Source organism: Cryptomeria japonica, chromosome 6 (assembly GCF_030272615.1).
Source record: "Cryptomeria japonica chromosome 6, Sugi_1.0, whole genome shotgun sequence".
NCBI lineage: Eukaryota > Viridiplantae > Streptophyta > Pinopsida > Cupressales > Cupressaceae > Cryptomeria > Cryptomeria japonica.
Genome location: NC_081410.1, coordinates 35920281 through 35929647, shown reverse-complemented (window position 1 = coordinate 35929647; position 9367 = coordinate 35920281).

Sequence of the window (9367 nt, the reverse complement as noted above, 5' to 3'; positions counted from 1 at the left end):
AATCATATTAAAGTCTCCTCCAAGGATCCAGGGAATATTAGGTAAGGATTCAATCCAATTCTAAAGGGCACTTCTTTCCTTATAGTCATTGGATGCATAGATAGAGAACACCCCAATGAGGGTGTTGTCAACATTAATAGAGGCCCAAACAACCCTGTTACAAGGGGAGCAACCCTTGTTAGTAATATGGTTTGACCATCTGGGGTTAATGAGCAGTCCAACACCACCTTTACCCCTGAGGTGATTGGAGCAAATTTTGATGGAGTCTTTCCACATGAAATTAAGGTTAATATCCAAGGAAAAATTAATAATTTTAAGCTCTTGAAGGATCAAAAAGTCCAAGTATTTATGAGATTCCAAGAAATGTTTAACAATCTGCTTTCTATCTGGGGCTTCCAACCCTCTAACATTCCATGAAATGTACTTAATGGTAAACAGGGGGAAATTACGAGCACTTAGCAGCATGAAGGCTGCTATCACAGGCAGGGAAACCCTTGCCCTTCTTCTTCTTGTCAGAGGGGGCCTTGTTCTTTGAGCCCACAGAGCGCCCTCTTCTATTGGGTTTGGAACAACCCTCAATTTGATCATCATGGTCTTCACCAGAATCATCATCTCCTTGAGAGACATTTTCAGAAGGAGGTTCCATGTAGGTAGTAGGCTAGACCGGGGTATCATTTAGTGCCATCCAAGGCATTTGTGTGGAGGATAGGTTAGAGGGGAAAAATATAGAATTTCTATCAGCCCTAGTATCAGCAACGATGACCTGAATCATGTCATCAACATCAAGTTCTTTGAAGACTTTCAGAGGCAAACTCACATTAGATTCACTAGTATTATCGATATAGGGGGTGGGATCGACGAAACCAAGGTTATCAGAGATGCGATTAGCCCTCGGGGAATTCATAGACCCATCACCCATATGGAAATCACTAGTGCACCTACCGGGGGTTTCAAACTTATTAATGATACTCTTAACTTTTGAAAAACTAGCATCAACTGTAGCTGGGGTGAGATTGACATTATTCTGAGCAGGCTTAACACCAACATTATCAGACCTAATCTTATCAATGGCTAATTGCTATGCATTCTTCCTTCTGCACTTCTTAGACTTGTTTGTAACCATTTGAAAACTATCTTGCTATTCCACACCTGGTTGTTCTATGTTATCTATAATAGGGGAGCAAGGGGGGAGCCATATTGGTTTGAGAGCTTTTAGGGCACGTACCTGATATGGGTAGGTTAGGAATAGTTGCAGGGGTGCTTCTCATGACAGGCTGGACAACAGGGGAGGATGGATCCATAGGGTTAGGGGGGAGAAATGTTATCCATATGGGTTCTCCGCGAGTTCAAACTTGAGGATTTCTTATTAAGAATAGGGAAATTTTTATGGACATGGCCATCTTTTTTATAGAGGAAACACGCGTTTAAACCCCCTAAAATTTCCAGAGGGCAGGAGAAGATTTCTCCCTCAATATTGAGATTGAGAATATTAGGAAGGTCAATCCTAGGTTTAATAGAGATGAGCACTCTGGCATCGAGATGGGGCACGCATCATGGAGAGTCATCCATATGGATGAATTTACCAATGGGTTTCACAATTTGAGGGATAAATTTCCACAAAAATGGAGGAATCTTATTGATAATTACCCACCTAGGGCATGACAGAGCCAATATTTATTCAGAAATCACCTTAGGAGACCAACCTAGGGCACGGAGTGAAGTTTTAACAACATTCCAATACAATTTCTTAAGAACCTCTAACTGCATTTCATGCGTATTAAAAAAAACAATGAACAGTCCTTTTTGAATGTGCCTACAGAATGAGATTCGAAATCCTAATTTTTAATTCCATTAGTTTTGAAGCCAATCATCCATAAATTTTCGAGGAAATTTATCAGCATCCACATAGGCAAAAAAAATTGCAGTCTTTCAACCTATTTTTTTCAATAGCAATTTTATTGGCCATAGAATCATTAGGCAAAATGGAGATAGTGTTGGAATCGAGATCAAGTTCCATATCATCTGGACTCGCTCCACCATCTCCATTGACGGAAACAAATCCAGCATCCTGGTCAATTGCCGACAAAACGCTACCCACAACTTCACTGAAGGTTTTTTTGGGTTGCAGAGGGGGTTGGGAGGAGGTAGGCGAAGGATGAGACTGAGCGTCTCCATCCGTTTCCACCTCCATTAGGATAGAGAAAGATTCACATGCAGAAAAAGCAATTGACGCAGAGTAAAGAAGAACATTAAATGAAGAGTATAAGGGAGAATTGTCTGCAAATCGTGTGGAGGAGGGAGTTCTCCTCCAAAACCACCGAGTGTTCACGTGCCTCAATCCATATTTGACGATCCATTTTCAGCAGTCCTCTGTTACATTTCGGCTTCATGCAATTCGGCTTCACGCATTTGTCATTCACGCTAGGTTTTCGCTCTTCATGCAGAGTAGAGGGATTAATTCATTTTTGCCCTTCACGCAGAGCCTTTTCGTCCAGTTCGCACTTTCACCCTTCACGCAGAGAAGAGTATATTTCTATTCGGTTTCACTTAGAGCATAGCCCTTCACGCAGAGCAGAGCATGTTTTTCATTTTTTGTTGCATTTTGATTTTCAATTAATTAATAAATACAATCAAAGATGTTTCTTAAGTATTACACAAACGTTGCCAAATTTCATATTGCTTTTTTCTATTGGAGTTGATGACAAAATAAATAGGGGTCAATTTATTCTATTGGTCTAAAATTTAAAGTAGGTGAGTGTGTTGGAACCACCTTAATTATGATAGAAAAGAAATTGTCATTCAATTTTAATTATAATAATTTTTCATTATGTAATATGATATTTTGTAAAATTGAGATGATGGTTTTTATAAATAGATAATTGAAGTTTATTTATGGATACGTCTTTTAAGATGATTAAAAGAACATTATTAAGGTTTTTTTTAATATTATCATTTTAATAAAATATATTTTTATTAGATAAAAATAAGGTTATAAGACCTTCCACCTATTACTAAATATAGAAGTTTACAAAAAATTGTTTCTATAGGATATAGTATATGCTAGTCTCAAAAATAGTAGAGAAAATGATAGCACAAAAATAAAGAAAAGAGGCAAACTAATTGCCACCATATGTAGTATTGATGTCCTTATGACTTCTAATGGCCTAAAATAGTTTTTCTTTTGTAGTTTCTAAGAGGAGTGTAGGCTAGAAATTTTTTCTCGATCTTTTCAACTTTTGAGTGATAAACAATCATATCATTGGCAAAGTTGGTCATAACCTATTTTTTTAAAGACATAGTGGAAGAAAGAGATGTAACAATGTTGTCATAGTTGTTAATAATATTATTCACGTTGGAATCTATCTTATCATTTGTTCCTTTAGAGACCATTATAAAGCCTCGATCTAAGAGATCATCTTGTATAGAAAACAAATGGAGATAGACCTTTAAATGATGATATCACTTTCCAAGTAGCCAAAGGATGGATCAATAGGAGTAGTTTATAAAGTATGTATTGGAGATGAAAAGAAGTGTTATCTCCTCTACAAGTTGTTTTTGAGAGCAGCGTGGGTATTACTGTGACTAGTAATAAGACTTATAGGATTAAGTGATTGTGAGGAATAGAAATTTACAATAAAGTTGTGTGTAACCATGTTGGGGGTATTAGGAGATTCAATTGGGGACCTCTTATTGAATATGAATAATAATATTTTGATCTTCTTATTGGAGATTTAACATCATATCAATAAGTAGTACATCGAATAATAGGAAGAAATTTTTTTGAGTTATATTTAACATGCTAGGTAAGATGTGGTTAGGTTTCATTATAGTGGGAGAAATTTGAGAAACATAAGATGAAAGAAAGAGGATTGAATTTTCTAGTAGAGTGAAGGGAGAAAAGGGGAATAATAAAGGTGTGGATTTTCTTAGCAAGGATTTTATTGATGATTTAGGAGAGGCAAAAAAAAACATAGAAGGACATTTTCTTTGAGTTGCAGTGCCCACTCCTATTGGCTTAGTAGATGAGGAAACTATGGTCTCCTAAATATTTAGACTATCAGGCATAATCATAATAGAGTGTGTGACATGCATGAATGTAAAGAATACAATAAAAAATTTAGACCTTCATGGATGGTGATTTTAGTTTTATTAAAAAAAACTTCAACCACCAACTATTGTACACTTGAGATAAGAAGAAAATGAAAGAATGTAACAATAAAGTCATACTCTAAATGATCTAAAATAATAAAATGATAGGAAAAAATGCAATCATACCTTGTCTTAAGGGTGAAGCATTTGGTGAGATAAATGTTCACTTCATTTGAAGGTTTAGACAAGTCAATCCTTTTATATCCATTTTGGAACCTTGTCACCCTCTATTCTCCCTAGAATTTTTTTTTTATCATCATTTATGTTTAGATTTACCCACTCATTTAAATTTAATTCCCTATGTCCTCAATCTAATAGATAGGATAATAAAGCATTTAGTACCAATAAGTTTAACATTTCTAATAGTAGCCTTACCCTCCTTCCAATATTTAGTAAACTACACTACAACAGTAGGTTTGTGACCCTTAAAATTTTACAAGTATCAATCCTCCCTATCATTTAAAAAAAAATTCCAATGATTCTCAATATTTTTGAGGATTTCACATGATGCAAAATCAACCTAGTTCCATTCTTCTCTCATACTATTCAAGAAAAATCATAGTCTCAAGCCTTATACATATTTGGAGAACCTTAGAATTCCAATTTGAGCCAAAAATTTATTTGATAAAAATATGGGCACAAAAATACACCACTAGATGTCATAATGAGAACCTTCCTTATGTGATGAGAAATACCTGATATTATACATATTGTCAAACTAAATGGTCATAATTACACACATAGTCCAATTTGTAGTTAACCAAGTAGGAGAATAGAAACTATAGGACTCATCATAAAAATAAAGGATGACATGACACTAGCCAAATACCTATGAAAAGCTCATAATCATAGCACCAATTGTGAGATATACACCTCACCAATTTTGCATGTCATTGTTAATTAAACTATTTATATTTTTTGGAATATTGGAGCAACATTTAAAAACTCTCCAACCATTAGAAGTTATGTCAACATTATTGAATATGTTAGCAGTATTACTACCTTATATGAATGTATTCTCAATAATGAACCTTGAGAACATTTCTATCCATTTTTTGGCATCATTCTAATAGGCAACAAATTTACAATTCAATTAAACAATATTATTTAGGAGATCAATGATGATTTTTGAGTCTCGAATACAAATAAGTAGCTAATATCAAAATAAGTAACCAAATTTGTACTCTAAAAAGTAGTGGCGCTTTCAAGTTTATTATTGGTTTCAATACCAGTAGCCCTAGAATAAGTAGCAACTTATTTCCATTCTCTATTCTTGGTAATTCCTACATGAATTACTAAGATTATCTTTGGGTTTTACTTCAAATTTTAGTTTTAGCTAACTTCAAAAAGGAAAAATCTACCAGGTAACCTTGCTAAGTTATCTAAATAGCATATAAAATATGTTATCTAATAGTTAAAAATATAATATATCAAAACAAATAGTTAAATAGAGGATGCAAATATTTATTATTTATAAGAAATATTAGAACAAATGATAATAAAACATTATAACAATAAAGAAAGTCAAAATATTTGATTTTAGGTCCCAAAACATTTATTTAAGTGTGTTGAAGTGATTTACTGAAGACTTCAATTGTATGTGGATTCTCTTTGTATAACTATAATGAAAAAATTATATGATTAGATCAATTTACTTTGAATATGAGATTTCAAATGAAAACAAATATTGAAAAGAAGAATTTATATATATTTTATGATTGGTTGGGACAAATCAAGAGTTAAGTATATTGATTGTGGAGTTAGCTCAAATAAGTGGATGCCTTAACTAAAATTAGTGAGATAAGTTATCATTTCAATTATGGATTTAAACTTATGAGAAGACAACTAATTTTTTTATTAACTTACGTAATATACTTTTTTGTGATGAATTTTCTAATTATGAATTTTTAAAATTTATTTAATGGATTTTTTGCAAAGAATTTGCTAACTTTATGTCGCATATCATAAGATTAAATCACTCATAATAATTGTAGAATCCTAAATTTTACTCCCTTACAATTTTGTCCTAACTTGGGCCCTCACCTTGGCGTTCATCCCCTAAGGCCTAATTGAAGCCCTAATTCTGCTCACAATATGCATTTTCACTCAAATTTTTCAGGTTCTGCAATTCCTTCCCCAAGATCCTAGGCCTATAATGTCGAAGACCAAGGTGCCAGTGCCCTAGTCCTCTTCAAAAGGGCCGATTTTGGGGCCTCTCAATGGTAGTATGATTTGAGTGGGAAACTAGATCCTATGTCAGCTCATGTCAAAAAATTAGTTTGTTTTTTGGCTAGCAAGTATAAAAGGAGGTCTACCCCTCTCATTTTGGCATCCATGAATCTAATCAATCAATTAAGGATTCATAATTCAGATTCTAGTGAGAAAGCAATTAGTCTTCTTTCAAGCATTAGACCAGAAGTAAACTCAAGATTCAAGTATTGGAGATGATATTCACGTTCTATGTTTTTTGAAAACTATCTACATGAAACCCTAATTCCTTTTGAAGACAAGCAAAATTTCATAAAGACGTATATCATTAATTTTTCAAACATTTTCAATATTTCCCTCAAAAGGAAATCATTTCCATTATAACATTTTATTTACATTTCAATTCCATTTCATGGTTAATTCCAAAATTGGGATATCAATTAAGGCAAACCCTTATTCTCAACCATTTTCCCTTCTCTAATATGTGCAGAAATAGGTACAAAGATACAATTTTAAGGATCAACATTATTCGCAGAGACGAACATATTCTCTTTTGGACAGTGAAAAGTTTGGATGACCAAAGTGATGGGCATTGCAGTCCTAACAATTCACGTCGACCTTCTGGGAACAGATCCGAACATTCACATATTGGTTAGATCTAGGTTCATGGCTCCGTTTGACGACTGTAGCTCAGTGTCTATGCATAATTGCTTCAATTTACACAAATTTACCCTAATTTCAATATTATTAATCAAATTAGTTCAATTTAAAGGGAAGGAAGAGGGACATATAAAACCCCTAGAATTTGATCAGAGTCTTGGTCTTTTAGGCTTAGATCTATCAAATTCCAGCTTTCCCCAATGTAAAGGTCCCTAAGTAAAAATTAGTGGTTTTACTACATTATTGGGTGAAACCTTAATTTTTCACCACATTTTGGTGAACACAACAACATACACCTTAATTTATGATTTATGTTCTTAGATTAGATTGTTTATGCATTTCAAAATTCAAATTTACATTTACAAGTTTGATTTTCAATTGAATTACATAAATTTAGAGGTTGAATTAACAAAAACCCTAATTTTTAATTCTAAAATTAAACTTGTGGGTTGTCTAATTTGGATCAATTATTTTAAATATAATTATTTATGCAATTTAAAATTCAAATTTATACTCATAGATCTCATTTTCAATTGAATTACATAAATTTAGTGGTTGAATTCACAAAAACCCTAATTTATAATTCTAAAATTTACTTGTGGGTTGCATAATTTTTCAAATCTATTTTTAGATCTAATATTTATGACATGTGATGTTATGATTTAGAGGCATTTATCTTTCAAATTCACAAATCACATTGCTTAATTAATTAGTTAATCAATCACTTTTACAAAATTTTGCATTGTTTGATCACAATTTTCAGTTTCAAATTCAAAATTCCCTCAATTGTGCACGAGTTTTGTTACCATTAGTCCTACCTACAATATTCCCCTGAGAAGAAGTTGTAGAATTAAGGCTTCCCAAGATTTAATTACTAAGGATATGGAGCCTAATTTGGATAGCTTATTTCATGACAATTTAGGTGGTTCCTTTAATCCAACAAATGATGTCATTTATACTCATTCTTTTGATAATTATCATGATGTCGATGGATCACTAACTAGGGTTTCAATTGACCAATTTAAGAAGATTCACAGTGAATTTGAAAATCTTCAATAATGGATGAGTCATCAATACTCGAAAAGTGAGGCAATCCCATTTATTTAAGGATTAAAGACAATGGTGCAAAGTGATAAAATTGGTGTTGATTTGTTGTGTGGGCTTTCTCATATTGTTGACACTAATATCATTCTAATCAAAAGTTGTGCCAAAGTCCTTGGTTACAATCAAGCTACTAGTCAAGTCAATCATTCTATACATATGCCTACATCCTTGCCTAGTGTGCGAACATTCACATCTTCTATCATGACTACAAATCCACACAAAATGTTAAGCCTACACATGTTAGTCAAGGAAGAAAATTTATTAATCAAAATTATTTTGTACTTCCTTTCGCGAGTCTTCCATTTGTGACCCAATCATCTCCCATACATACATATCATAGTGTTCCACCCCCTTATTCTCAATTTCAACCTACATACAATAATGTTACTCCATGACAATCGAATAATGTCTCTCCTTTTCGAGCATTTCTTTTTCATATTTTGAACCTGCTCAAGCCAAACTTCATGTTTTGTTAAAATCAGTTACAATAGTCTGTGCGTCACCTTAATATTTAATAAAGATCCGAAATGAGATGCTTTTCACAAATGATTTTGAATCCTCAGCAAGGCCTTCGTATTCTTATTATTACTACCTATCAATAATTGAAAGATAGTACAAAATTACTATCAATAATTGAAAGATAGTACAATTTTTTCCCATCACAGTAGATTTCACAACATTGCCCTTCATCTCGCTTATTCTGCTCCTTTTATTTGAATAAAAGGAGCAGAATAGCTTTGCTACCGCGCATTTTGAACGCCGCACGGTCATATGCCGCTGCTGCAGCTTCCGCCGTACCGAAAGTGCCAAGCCAAAATGATCTGGAGCCTTTCTTATCAGGGTTTCTTATCTCTGCAGCAAAATTTCCCCTCCCTTTATTTCTCCTCACTCCTCAGTAATACTTTTCGCCCTCCTTATTCAGCGTCACTGCCTCTGCGCCTTTTCTGTTTTCTTCTGACGGACTAACTGATTTACACCCGCTGTTTGCAGCTTCCTCCAATGTCATATTGCCGTCAATTGACAGATGTTTGTGGCCGCTAACAGTATAAAATGCGAGACCGCATTCAAAGGACAAAGAGTCTATGCTCTTCAAGTCGGCGGAGTTTTAAAGCGAGGAAGCGATAATGGCAATCTAAGTTTTCTTTATTAATTCTGCTCAACTTTTACTGGTCACTTATTTCTACGACAACGATGTGGGTAATGAACGAAAATGGCGAATAGTATAGGTCGGTGATGACATATGTAC